General features: G+C 41.4%; 1 protein-coding gene across 3 annotated transcripts in view; it reads left to right on the top strand.

Annotated features, from left to right (window-relative positions):
- The first annotated feature begins 938 nt into the window (after positions 1-938).
- CALCOCO1 (calcium binding and coiled-coil domain 1) overlaps positions 939-12,064 on the top strand; it is a 38,671-nt gene continuing 27,545 nt past the window's right edge. For 2 of the 3 annotated variants that reach the window (XM_081317240.1, XM_081317238.1), the window contains exons 1-2: positions 939-989; positions 4,108-4,150. The gene's annotated coding sequence lies outside the window, so the exon portion shown is untranslated. The remainder of the gene's footprint in view (positions 990-4,107; positions 4,151-12,064) is intronic. The other variant, XM_081317239.1, reaches the window with a different exon arrangement.

Below are 12,064 nucleotides of genomic sequence, written 5' to 3'. Positions count from 1 at the left end.
TTGATGTTTCTTCCGGCAATCTTAATTCCAACTTTTGATTCATCTAGCCCTGCCTTTCTCATGATGTGCTCTGCATATAAGTTAAACAGGCAAGGCGACAGTATACAGCCTTGCCGGACTCCTTTCCCAATTTTGAACCAATCAGTGGTTCCGTGTCCAGTTCTCACTGTTGCTTCTTGGCCCGCATATAGATTTCTCAAGAGACAAATAAGATGGTCTGGTATGCCCATCTCTTTAAGGACTTGCCAGAGTTTGTTATGATCCACACAATCAAAGGCTTTAGCATAGTCAATGAAGCAGAAGTAGATGTTTTTCTGGAACTCTCTAGCTTTCTCCATGATCCAGCGTAAGTTAGCAATTTGATCTCTAGTTCCTCTGCCTCTTCGAAATCCTGCCTGTACTTCTGGTAGTTCTCGATCCACATACTGCTGGAGTCTAGCTTGTAGGATTTTAAGCATAACTTTACTAGCATGAGAAATGAGTGCAATGGTGCGATAGTTTGAACATTCTTGAACATTTATTATAGTAGTTTTAGCCAATTCCCAGAGGTTTTTTTTGGGCGGGGGTTGCTCATAGTACTTAGGAAAATAACCTCAAAAAATATTCTGAGACGAACTCTCAGAATATTAGAGTTACCACCTTGGCAACTTCAATCCCTTCTAAATAATTTATTTTCTTTCCCCGTGAACTGCTTCCCATCTCCCCGAGACCAAAGTGCTTCCTGGAACTTGGAGTCCCAGTAGCACTATCTCCCCTTGTCTCGCTGGGCCTTCGGAACTACCAATCCCACAATCCCAGGCGTTCTCTCGGCTCTCCGTGACAACTTGAACCTCGCCTCTTCGCTCATCTTTTAATTTATGAGCAAGGAAAAAGAACTACAACTCCCGGCAGCACTTAGCGCTTCACCGGCCTCCGCCTCCCTCAGCTGGCTTGAAGGGTGTTATTGTTGTTACTAAAAAAGATTAGTGGACCAGCTGGTTGCTCTCTGGGTAAGAGACGTCTTCTGTACTGGGGAAAGGGCTTTTCAGTTTTCTCTCCTCCTTGCTTTTATCTTTGTTATTGCTCGGAAGCATCAGATTTGGGGTGTATTCGGGGAGGGGGACACCCCTCCCTTCCTCTCTCTTGAGTTCAGGAGTTTTTAATCAGCTGTACTTCCTGTCAGGACAGAAATCAAAATAAATAAAGGAGGCTGCGGTTACACAGGTTTTCACTTTTCCCTGCACGAAAGGGGAGAGAAAACGCACGAAAGGCTTCAGTGGGCCTTTTAACTCTGAACTTGCAGCCCAAAAAAGCAGGCAGTTGGGAAGAGCACTCGTTGAAAAAGGGATTTTCTAACCCGATTAGCTCGGAAACTCTCTTAACCTCTGTTTCACATCGATCTCCCCGTTTCCTTGATACATACACGAACTGTTCGGTGCTGGGACACCCCAAATCTTTTCTTCCTGTTTTAACTGCTGGAAAAAAAAAATCGCTGCCTGCGACCTTTCGCTCCTTTCTACTAATAATCTAACTTCGGGATCCATTTTGACGCCCAAAAGTCTCCCTCCTCCTCCCCCCCGCCGCCCTCCCCCCAAAAAAATTCCCCCTCCCCAAACCCTAAACGTAACTGCGAAGAAGCTTCGAGGCTCGCACGATGTTGGCGTTTACATGTGGGGGGAAGGCAGGACGCGATGAGACTTGTGGCTTCTTGCAAGCTACAGTCATTTTCCTTTTGTTTGGCTTGAAAGCTGCCCAAGGCTAAGCCGTGACGCCAGGAGGAACGGCGCCTTTGCAGCAGCAGAAGACTTACAGCTTTTTCCCCCAAAAAACAAGCCAAGGGGGGGAGGGGGGAAGGAGGAGGACGGGAACGAAGAGCCGCCTCCATTCCCTAAAAAGCCCATCAGAAACCGGGAAGGAAGGAGAGGCGGCGGCGGCGAGGGGGGGGTTGTCTTTGCGCAAAGCGCGCACCAGCACATCTTCCCACGCCTCCCGTCTCTTCCCATAAGCGGCTCGAATCGAAGAGTTTGTTTTGCTGGGCTCCTTCTCGCTCTCTGATTGGCTTTTGCTTTGGAGAAGCCCCGCCCCCGGGCTCTTAAGTTCTTCGCGAGGAAAAGGAATGTTAGCAAGCAGTGCCGGGAGCTGCCAGGCTGGCTTTCGTGGCCACGTGGCTTGTCTGGGTCACGCGGGGGGGAAAGCTGGTTTCCCTTGGTATGCGGTGGAGAGGAGCGAGTGCTTCGTGCGGGCAGGCCCGGCTCCACCTGGTTTCATAACAGGCCTTCTCTTGTGAGGAAGCTTTGCCACGTCCGAGCTTCCCTCTTTCCCCCCCCCTTGCTCCCTGTAGTTTACCCAAGAGGTCTTCAGAAGAACGCCCTTATGTATCTAAAAGAAGAAGAAGAAAAAACCCTTATATAAATAAAATAATAATAATTATTATTATTATTATTATTATTATTATTATTATTATTATTATTATTATTATTATTATTATTATTATTATTATTATTATTATTATTATTATTGATTCCTCCGCCCCACCACCACCACCACCAAAGGTTAGATAGAAAAATATATTCTTCCCCTCTTGTGGTATTCTCAGCCTGTAGTAAGATCGTCCCCTGTTGTAAATTTTATCTGCAAAAAAACGGGGCGATTGGTCTCTTCACTTGAATAATGCAGCTGAGGAGGTGAACTTAAACTCTTCCTTTGGCCGTTGAAACAATAATGCAAGAAGCTGAACATCGTCAGGTTGAGGAAAGGGAATAGAAAGAACCGCTACGGGCAGTAACTTGTGTTTCCCTGGTTAACCGGGAAGCGGGGCGTTGGGTTGTTGTCACAAGATGTCATGATACCTAGTAACTTGACAAGGCAGTTAAATTCAGGGAAGGTAATCTATGAGTAATTAGGAGAAACATCCTTCAGGCCCAGTTTAATGTTAACATTCAAGAAAGACAGCATAACAGTGAAATTGAGCCGCCCAGAGTCGCATATGTGAGATGGGCAGCTGTACAAATTAAATAGAACTGATAAAATGATCACTGGCTATAAGTCGCTGTAATATCATGCCATGATGAGTAAAATGGGAATTAAAAATGGATTTTACACTACGCATCTTGGGAGTTTAATAACGGAAATCCTCTAAAGGGAAGGCTGGATGGGAGTCTCAACAGAAAAGCCGTTGTTCTTGATGACCAATAAATGTCCATAAAACGCAACAGAACCAACAGCACATTATGTGATCATCATAACTATTAGGCAGAATTCTTTGGGAGAAAACAGTTATCCTGATAGGGCATACATATACAAATAACTTGAATATTCGTCGCTTTCAAAGCAAGGAGTATTATGCAAAGGCCAGAAAAGGAATAAGCTGCAAATCAAATAAATTAAAAACATGAGATAGCAAAGATAGCTAAATAACTCTCCATATCTCTCTATCTTACAAAGCATCTTTGTTTTTCCATACAATGCTTGCTTCATACAGTGTGTTTTGTTCTCTAAATCTCTTACCTCTCTTACCATACAAATAATGGCTTTCTGGGTCTTCCTCTTATCAGCTCATTCCTATATTAACTTTTAATTTGATTCACATCCATTCTTACTATACCACAATGTACTTCTTGCATACTAATCACTTTTGTATTTAATCTGCATACAGTCATCACCTGTTTATCGTGACCCCCTATCTTTTAGTCATGCTTTGCTATACTGTTATGTGGTTCTTCATTAAGTCATTCCCACAACATTCAACTTTTATTTTTCTCCTCACATGCCCTTCTCACTTTCTTGTTACTAAAACATTCCTATGCCTGCCATTTTGTCTGTCAGAAATTTTCTGCAAATCATTTGGGTCTAGTCAGCAAGATAGCATCATCTGCATACAAATCTATATTTACATTTTACATCCTCAACTAGCAGACTCCTGATGCCATCACATGCAATATTTATACATTTATCCACAGATGCAATCAACCATCTTTGCCTTAGCCTGTGCTCAATCTTGAATAAGTGTTTCATATATTCTTCCATATTATTAGATGTTTGTTTTACTTCATAATTGAAGCCCACTTATTATATCATCCACTTTCTCTAAATCACCCATAGACATTCTCACATTTTATTCTGTTTCAGACTTATACCACATATGCCTGGTTGATTTACAAGGAGTTTACTGGTAAGTAGTTCTGCAGTAAATTACAAAGGCATGATGTTATCCATGCAAGTGCATGCAATGCTCCAGAAAATATAGGGAAGCATGACCTTGCTGATGCCCGCTCTTAAATAGGCCAAATGCAGATTCCAATGCATCATGGAACTAAGTTTTATGCCAGGGTTTTGACCTTCATATCCTGACTTATTCAACACCTGTTTCCACTGATTTTCCTGCTGATTCAGCCATCGGTAGCTAATTCTCTGCTGACTTCTGAGGCTGGCACTCCAATGGCTGATACCTCTCTGCCCAAAACACATTCACACATTCTGAATGACCTAATCAAAGAGCAAACAATTGATCTGTATACTGTACCACCTGCCATGCATAAAGCTACACTGCATTTACAATTTTTTCTCAGTGACATTTCTCCTACCTTTTCATTTAGAATTTTACTAAATGCCTTCCCAGACACACTTTAACAACTTTTAACTCTTTGTAACCTTTCCCTTTATGTGGGGAAAAAATGGCATTCTTCCTATCATTGGGCAGATGCAGTCTTCACCTTTGTTAAATAATCGAGCCACAATAATATTTTAACATTTATTTATGAGATTTATTTACCACTACAATATGATATAAGTAAAAGATAATTATAAGTGAGTGATGAAAATAATAAAAAATAAAAAATAATCAATAAAAGCCCTGGCACAGATGACTTCACACATATCAGTTTGTATATGTTTTCTGAAAGAACAAGAGTTTTTAAAAGCGTCTAGAAAAGCATGAAATGTCTCCAGTTACAGTAAACTACCGCTGCAGCTTTTTCATTTTTCAACATTTTCTCAGTCTTACTTCTTTTCCCCCATTTTTTAACACTAACATATAGAGCATCTATATCAATTCAGTGCTGCAATGTATTACTATTTTCACTTAAGTCTCTCAAATATCCCTTCCAGCACTTTCTCCCTTCAGTTTCTTTCCAAATTAATTCATCAATTTTATTCTTAATCTCAGTCATTCAGTTGTAGGCCCTTTTGTTTAGCACTATTTACTCATTTTCAAAAGATATATTTTTCTATCAAAACTATTCTGCATTTCCTCTGACTCTTAACTGTGAATAGCTCTCTGTGGATATATTCTTTGCCATTATCTGATTTTCTACATATGCATTATTCAGCATATTTCTTTCATCTTCAGTTTTTGCAGCAATCGCTCTCTTATGCGAATTTTTCCCAAACACAACCTCCTTTTATGTCATAATTTTACCAGGCACTCTTCTTTATACTTCTAGTAGCATAACTCCACGTGCTTCCATGATGCAGTACTCAGTAACATATTTATTTTAAAGGACACTCCACATTCCTTATATTCACATTCTGTTCATTCTACTGGGAAATTAATCACTCTTCTAGTACTTTTTCATAATGACTGCTACATTCTCTTCCTGCTGTCTTATTTTCCACTCTTCTTTCCCATCTTTCATTGTGTTCCATATCTATTTTTCCTCAAAATCTACTTTTTTTCTACCAAAAAATTGACTGTCCCGCATTCTGAATCTCTCATCACCCTTGTATCCTTCACTAATTTTCTCTCAGTCCTTTAAGATTTATATTCCGTGTACGTATAAACACAGCTATGTTTAAAATTTGTGTTCAAAACAAGCCATGTATCCAAAGTGAATCTGCTTAGTCCTTTTTCTGAGCAGCCATTTACCAAGATCACCAATCTTCTCTGAATGGCACCATCCTTTTTTCTATATATTTTTTTCTTGTTCCTACCAAAACATTCATGTCACTTAACGGAAAACTTTCCCCCTTCATTACTTTCAATCTGAATATTGCACGAGTTTTCTTTAAATCTTTGGTTTGCTATTATCATAATTCATTGGAACATAATTAAAGTTTCACTTGCATCTGAAACCTGTAACATCCTAAATAGCACTATTTCATACTTTCTGACATACATTTTAGCTCTTTCATTCATAACCTACACTTTTGCATTTATTCATCAACTCCATTCCACAGACTACATCCTTATTCAGATCTATTGCATCCTTCCCCTTCCTTAGTTTCACCATACACTGTTCCTTCTTTTTTATCATTAATTCATGTTCCTTACCGTGTATTCCTTTACATTCCAAGTTACAGTCTTTCTTTCCCATTGCCACCACCAGATGAAATTGTAAGCTATGACTTCTGTCACTATGGCTTTGTACAACCATGACATTAACATATTTTTATTATATTTGACATATTTTTAGTAAATTTTACTTATATTCGTGCTATATGCAGCATCCTCTGCTAACAGTAATGACAGTATGGTACTAGTTAGTTTTGACACATTATGATTGTATCTTACAAACACAATCAGCATTTTTTTTAGCTCAAACATGCCAAGACTATTAGTACACACTCAAATCTCTAGTCCAGAGAGTACGTTGCAAACCAGCATATTGTTGTCCACATTTCACCAACTAAGTAGTACATGAAGTGTATTGATCTACAAACAGGATGCATTTTCAAGTGCCTTGTTTATTAATATTACATGGAAGGTTTCCCATTTTTTTGGCCTCCTGATTGCTAAAGCTACAACTCCCACCACTTTTAGCTAGCCTGACCTGCACTATTCTGGAACAGATAGGCCCAAAACATCTAGAGGCCAAAACAATAGCCTATATCAGGGGTAGGCAACCTTGGCTCTTTTATGACTCGTGGACTTCAACTCCCAGAATTCCTGAGCCAGCATGGCTCAGCTTGGAAACCTCTCCCTTTCCTCTCAGCATGGCTGGCTCAGGAATTCTGGGAGTTGAAGTCCAGGAGTCATAAAAGAGCCAAGGTTGCCTACCCCTGGCCTATATGTTGACCACAAACACCTGATATCTAGTCTGAATGCTAGTTGCCGGGAGTTACAGCTATCTTGCCACTACATGTTCTGCTTTTGGACTCCTTTCCAGCTTTTTTTTTTTTGCTTCAAATAGGGCAAAGTACGTGGCTGGTTTCATCCAGGATAGCTCCTCTTAATGCTCCAGATTTAATACAGAAAACCTAAACAGGTTCATGTCCACATAGTTGTGGCCACACAAACAGGAAAATTACATTCTTCTTTCCCCAGGCTGTAAATTCATTCCACTAACAATAGCATATTGTTCAAGTAAATAATCCCTAATCTACTTTATGAAGACAACCTGGAGAAGGCCAAGATTGTTATTCATGTTTCTACTTACAAACTTTTATGATGGGATACCTCTGGAAACTTGATGCATGAAACAAAAGGTCTCCTCATCTTTCAGTTCTTGAATTTTGTACCCCAAGGTTCACTGTTTATATACATGGATGTTCCAGTTTGTTTTATATGTTTAATCTTGTGATTTACCTACATTCCAAGTTTAATCTATAATCTTTAATCTGTCTGATGGTGGTGGGCAGTTTAGAAATGTAAAACACAAGTAAATAAATAAATCTCATCTGTTCCAGTCAGGATTTGCTGGCTGGGATGATGATGATGTATGCTGTTGCACGCCATTATGTTGTCTAGTAAAAATAATTTCACAAGTGGTTTTTGTTGGAGACCACAGTTGGGATTATGAGTGGATTAGTCATGAAAGCTACAGCTCGGTTTGGCTTTCCTGGAGTTCCAAATAGCCAGATATCTACCCAGTTGCTTAGTCTGTTAGCACATGCCCTAGCGGCCTAGCCCTGGTTTCCCACCTCAGGCAGAGAGTTGACTGGATGGCCTAAAATGAGGGTGAGCAGAAGGTAGATTTGGCTGTGCTAGTAGATCTCTTAACTTGAAGTAGAGTACCAAAAATTTCCAACTCCCAATTGGGCATCAGCAACAACAGAGAGTCTTCTGCTGGCACAAAGCCAGGCTGCTGAAAGAAAGGAAGTTGCATAGAAGCGGATTTTGTATAGGCAAAATTAGTTCTAATGTAGTAGTGTTCTGGACCTGGTGTGGTGCTAAGAAACATTTACTTTTGATTATTAGTTCAGGCCCATCCCCACCATCATTTTGCATTTCTAGTCAGTGGATTTGGGAATCTTGTAAAAAAATAAGTCCAATCTGTCTGAAATCTTATTTTTCTTACCACCTTCCTTATTCCTACTGATTTATAAAGCCAGTTATATATTACAAATGTACATGTCTTACAAACAAAGGTGTGTCCGTGGATGTGCGTGCTTGCTCCTAGATCTCCTGGACCGAAGGATTGTCTGACGCAGTTAAATCGTTGAGAAACCACGCTGGTTGCCATTACAGTTTCATGGCCAAACTTGTTAATACTTGCTGTGACCCTTCGCTTCTGCTGTAAATGCCAGAAACAAGCAGCTATTATCTAGGCTACATCCCATTGTGAGGGGGTGATCCCTTGCCTTGTTGATAGCAAACCTTTCTCATCCTGTCCTTGAAATATTATGGTGCTAAAATGCCAGGGCCACAGTTTGGTTGCCTTCAAACAGATCTGCCCTTCAGTGTGCAGTTCCATCAAAAAGTTTCATTTCCACTAAACACTACATTAAAAAAAGCCTTGAAATTACATTGCAAGTGTATATTGAAAGGCATAGGAAAAAAAGTCTTTTTAAAGCACTTTGTCAGGTTATGAACTGCTTGGGGGGAAGAAGAACAACATCCTCTCTTGCCATATTTTGGTTCTCTAAGAAAGGTTTTCACAGATTCAGGATGCCCTCTACAGCGAAGAAAAGTTTACCTCCGGGTGCCTCCTACTACATTTTTGATCCCAGGTAACAAACTTGAAGGAAGCTCTTTCATGCGGGCTATGTTCTGGTCCAGCCCAAGCTTAAATGTATTGCTAATGCCTTTATTTATTCACTTCCTAAGTTAGGGACGTGGTGGCTCAGTGGGTTAGGACACTGAGCTTGTCGATCAGAAGGTCGGCAGTTTGGCAGGTCGAATCCCGAGTGCCGCGTAACAGAATGAGCGCCTGTTACTCATCCCAGCTTCTGCCAACCTAGCAGTTCGAAAGCACGTAAAAATGCAAGTAGAAAAACAGGGACCACTACGGTGGGAAGGTAACAGCGTTCCGTGCGCCTTTGGCGTCTAGTCATGCCGGCCACATGACCACAGAGTCGTCCTCGGACAAGCGCTGGCTCTTCGGCTTTGAAACAGAGATGAGCACCGGCCCCTAGAGTTGGAAACGACTAGCACGCATATGCGGGGGAACCTTTACCTTTACCTTTAAGTCAGTTCAAGGTATTTCATTCACATTTCTTCAGGATTCCTTTTTTTTCCTGTTGATTTCTCTATGAAGGAAAGCCTTATGATTTCCCATAGTTTCCTTAGATCATGGTAGGTGCTGGTGGACTATTGGGTCTTGCTATCCCTCCTTTTGAAGCAGATGTTGTACAAAAGCAGCAGTAAGCAGCCTTTTGAGATGTGTTCATTTTCCTGAAGAGCCCAATGAACTTCTAACATATGCACACAAACCCAAAAAAATAATAAAAAAAAAACCAGATTGAAAAGTGCTGTATCCTTAGAGAATAGTTTTGAAAAGAAATTTAAAACCTTTTTTCAAGTATAAGCTGAGGCTACAGAACAAAGATGTTATCAGATTGCAGCTTTTTTTTTCATCATCCCTGCTCTTTGGCCATGCTCGCTGTGCTAGATGAGAGTTGTAATCCTGCATATCCAGGAGGCCCCAAGTTAAATGGAGACTGTTCTAATAGGACTTATTTTCCCCCCTTCTTCCTCTGCAACGAAATCCCGTAGCACAGCCTTTCTCAACTTAAGTGCTCCCCAAATTGGAGGACTTCTTTAGTTCCCCCAGATTCACTATCCATGATGCTGAGCATCAAGTCCACACATTGGTTGGATTTCCAGGCTTGGGGAAACTTGTCATAACAGCATCATTGCCTTCTACGCCCAGGCTTAGTGAGTAAAAAACGAGCAGCTGTATGTAGGATTTGGAGGAGGGAGCCAGTTACAGAATGTAAAAAGCCCAACATTTCATCTGTATTTGCTACTGGCATCAATTAAGCAAACTATAAGAAAACAAGCTCCACTGTATGAGGTTTTTCCTACTCAGTCCCAGCTGAGCAATGTGGTATATGCAGTACAGTGCAGTGAGCCATGTGCAGATCTGTACATTGGGGAAACTAAAACAACCACTTCATAAACACATGGTACAACATAGGAGGACATCAGGACAAGATTCAGCAGTCCATCTTCATTTAAAAGACAAAAGCCACTCTTTTGAAGACAGCAAAGTCCACATTTTGGACAGAGAGGACCGCTGGGTTTGAAAGAGGGGTCAAAGAGGCCACCTATGTCAAAACTAAACAGCCCTCTGTCAACAGGGGGAGGGATATGACATCACCTATCTCCAGTCTACGACACAGTCTTTTCAACAGTTCCAAGAAGGCTCCACACCCATTTGTTACTCATGTGACCCTGACGACACATAAATCTCCAGGTGGCCTCAATGACTCTCTAAAAAATGTAATTGACCAGCTGTCTGCAAGGAGTATAAATCCTTCCATTCTCCCACCATTCAGTCAGAGCTGAAGAAGTTTCTTGGATGAGAAGCGAAACGTCTTCAAAGAAACAACAAGAAAGTCCAGTTGCCTCGTGAAAAAGCATTTTTGGGACAACCCATGACCTGGACGACTGAGAATCTCCACAGACATTTTCCAGTCTCATATTTAAACCTGCCATCCTTGTTCTGCGAATGCCTCACTTAGCATCTGTTCACAATGACGATGGCAATAAAAGGTAACTTTGCGACCAATCCTCACAAGGCCTGTAAAGCAAAAGAAAGCTGAAGTAAGTCTGTAGTTTGAAGGACAGTTGTAGTTTCATTTAACAACCACTTCACTTAATGACAAAGTTGCCAGTCCCAATGGTGGCCGCAGAATGAGGACTGCCTGTAGTGAATTGCAGAAAAATAGTAAGAATTGGAAAGGCATCGAGAGACCTTGACAGTTCTAGTCTTTTTTTGTTCAGCCATGAAAGGCCATTGCCAGGGTAGGCAATGAGGTGTTTTTCAGTCCTGCACAAAAGAGATCCTTGAGAAAGAGTAATATCAGTAACTGATTGATAAAGGATTAATAAAAGGTGTGGTTTCTCATTCTCTTTCCACGTGGAGGTATAAATGTAGCCATTGGTTATAAATGGCCGTCGGTTTACAACCTCTTGTCTTTCCCTGGCCCTGCTACAAATAGGATTAGTCTGTCTCTATAGACAGCGACACGGTGGCTCTGGGTTAGGACGCTGAGCTTGTCGATAAGAAGGTCAGCAGTTTGGCGGGTCGAATCCTGAGTGCCGTGTAACAGAGTGAGCGCCTGTTACTCGTCCCAGCGTCTGCCAACCTAGCAGTTCAAAAGCACATAAAAATGCAAGTAGAAAAATAGGGACCACTACGGTGGGAAGGTAACAGTGTTCCGTGCGCCTTTGGCGTCTAGTCATGCCGGCCACATGACCACGGCGACGTCCTTGGACAAGCGCTGGCTCTTCGGCTTTGAAACGGAGATGAGCACCGGCCCCTAGAGTCAGAAACAACTAGCACGCATGTGCGGGGGAACCTTTACCTTTACCTTATAGATTCTGTACCTGCTTCCATAAATAGCAGGTAAATTGCCCAGAGTCCTTGATTGAGATGAGCGGCTATAGAAATGGAATAAAGAAATAAAATAAAATATAAATAAATAAGTTCACGTTGCTCCAGGATCGGCTCTGTGTTCCCTTGTGACCCCCCCCCCATAATGATGCTCCTTATTTAACAACTCGATGGCTCATTTCTGGCTCAAATGCAGAGCAGCTCAAAAACTGCGGGTCCAGTTTTATCCCTCTGAAATGAAGAGAGAAGAGGTGGACAGGAGAAGGATTTCTTTTTTTTCCCCTCATTGCTGGGTCCTCCTGATGCTTGTGCTGTCCCCAAATTTCATTTCCCTGGTCACGGATCAGTGAAATGGTGAGCAGAAGAAC

Source organism: Vipera berus (assembly GCF_964194415.1).
Source record: "Vipera berus genome assembly, chromosome: 2".
In the NCBI taxonomy this organism is placed as follows: domain Eukaryota; kingdom Metazoa; phylum Chordata; class Lepidosauria; order Squamata; family Viperidae; genus Vipera; species Vipera berus.
Note: the sequence above shows the minus strand (reverse complement) of the source record. Positions and strands in the feature narration are given on the sequence as shown.